This window comes from Vombatus ursinus, unplaced genomic scaffold, assembly GCF_900497805.2.
Source record: "Vombatus ursinus unplaced genomic scaffold, bare-nosed wombat genome assembly UNPS02004704.1, whole genome shotgun sequence".
Classification (NCBI taxonomy): Eukaryota; Metazoa; Chordata; class Mammalia; order Diprotodontia; family Vombatidae; genus Vombatus; species Vombatus ursinus.
This window is the reverse complement of record NW_020944482.1, coordinates 2,534,528-2,536,597: the sequence shown is the minus strand read 5'-3', so window position 1 is coordinate 2,536,597 and position 2,070 is coordinate 2,534,528. Positions and strand designations below refer to the sequence as shown.

General features: G+C 54.0%; 1 protein-coding gene across 2 annotated transcripts in view; it reads left to right on the top strand.

The window, feature by feature from the left end:
• The first annotated feature begins 644 nt into the window (after nucleotides 1–644).
• The window catches only part of ZNF672 (zinc finger protein 672), a 9,668-nt gene continuing 8,242 nt past the window's right edge, over nucleotides 645–2,070 (top strand). The window contains exon 1 of one of the 2 annotated variants that reach the window (XM_027840356.1): nucleotides 645–863. The gene's annotated coding sequence lies outside the window, so the exon portion shown is untranslated. Of the gene's footprint in view, nucleotides 864–1,036; nucleotides 1,076–2,070 lie in introns of those variants that run through there. The other variant, XM_027840364.1, reaches the window with a different exon arrangement.

Below are 2,070 nucleotides of genomic sequence, written 5' to 3'. Positions count from 1 at the left end.
CAGGCCCAAAGCATGCATGCTTATTGGGAGAAAGCTCTAGGTTACAGTCCAGAAATTAACGTGCCTGCCTTGCCTACAGCTTGTGAGTGCCACGTAGTAACTGATGACACGAAGTAGGCATTGGTTGGCTGAAGTAAAGTTTAAAGGCTTATAACCACCTCAACCCAATCATTACTTACGTGGACATTGGTTGGGAGAAGATTGGGTAAATACAAGATTGGCTAAGCGAAAAGGAGAATGAGAGCTAGGGACCACGATGAAGGACATCAGGAGGCTGGACAGAGGAGATCCATCGATTTAGAGTCAGTAGGGAATTCAGGGCTCACATAATCCAACCCTTTTCATTTTAAAATGAAATTTAAAAAAAAATTTTAAAGACGAGAACTGAGGCCCAAAGAAGTTAAGTTACACCAGGTCGCACGGGTTTTCTGTCCAAGCCTTTTCCTTCATCTTCCACCCTCGCAAAATTATCAAACTGACTCTGCTTTCCTCGCGCCCCTCTCCTCCCAGCCAGCTTCTCCAACCCGCGCCTTCGAACTTCAGGTGGCGCTATAGTGCCTCCGGGAGGGGGCGTGTCAGAGGGACAGTCTGCCCAGTAACCCATGACGCGGGGCTGGTCAGGCGAGCTGCGGGGAGAAGGCGAGGACCCGGAGGAGGCCTGGGTAAATCCCTATCCTTAGGCGCTGGATTCTTTGGCACCTCCCTCCTTACCATTTTATCCCCCACTCCTGCCTCGCTTGTCCTCCCATCCGCCTCTTCCCCGCCCGCTGTCTCCTCTCGCGCTCCCAGCTCTGGCGGTTGGGGGTCGTTGAGCCGGCTGGGCGGCAGCAGCTCGAGCATTGGAGGAGTCAGTCCGACCACGGGTGAGGGAACACAGACTGGGCGGATGAGGGAAGTGGGGGGTGGGGGGGTAATGATGGGGCTTGAAGGGTGGCAGGGGCTCCTAACCCTGAGCCTAGTGCGAGCTCTTCCACACCACCGCCTTCAGCTGGAGGAAACCTTCGTTTTCCTGGAAAGAAGTCTGCACTGGCAACTGAGTGACGCGTGGGGGAGCGAGACTAGCGCGCGCTTGTAGGTGCGCGCGGGCGGGGGGGGGGGGGGGTTGACTCAAAACAAAGCCCCCCCCCCCTGCCGGCCTGCTGCCTTTTCTCTGTCGCTTCTCACCCGAGTTTCTCTCCTGACATTTCGTTTTCTCGCCTCGAATCTTTCCATTTTACCCTCCAACTCCTGTCTTCCACTCCCTTTGCCTCCCGACTTTTCCTCTTCTTCTTCCTCCCCTCTTTTGTCATCCCTTTCCCCTTCTTTCTCCTCTCTTCCCTTCTTCCCCCTCTTCTTCCTCCCCCTCCTCTTCTTCCTCCCCTCTCCCCTTCGCTTTTTCCTCTCCTTCCTCCTCTCTCCCCTTCTCTCTTCTTCTCTCTCCATTTTCCCCGTCTTTAAGCCTGTTTCCGGCTCTTAGTATGATCCTTTCTTCATCTGGTCCCTAGCGCCGGAGACTCCCAGCTCCGAAGGGCAGCGAGAAGATTTGCGACTGCACGGTGGCACCTAGCTCCTGGTTCCAGAGCGGAGGGAGGGTCTGGGGATGGAAGGGAGGAGTCACGGCCATCTCCCGCTCATTTGCCACCTCCCTCTCCCTTTTCACTCTTTTGTCCTTCAAAAATACCTCTTGACTCAAATTCCGGGGTAGGGCGGAGGGGGCGATGTTTCATCCTCGTGGGACTGACCAGGGATTGGGGACTTGGGTGGACACGTAAGAAACGAGGCCGAGAGAAAGGGGGGCTCTACATTTGTAGGCAAAAGCTTTAGGGGCAATCCATGGCTCCTCGGCCCTGGAAAGTTAATCATAGAGTTTTCATTAATTGGGGGAACAGGAGAGGAAGAGAAGCTTCAACCCTTCCCAGAGATGAGTTTGAGACATTTAAGCACCACTATGTGGAGAGCACTGTGCCAATCTCAACAGTATCTTTTCGGTACCCACCCTTGCCATAATTGTCCTACTACCTAGGATTGACTCTGATGCTATAAAACACACACACACACACACACACACACACACACACACACACACACACA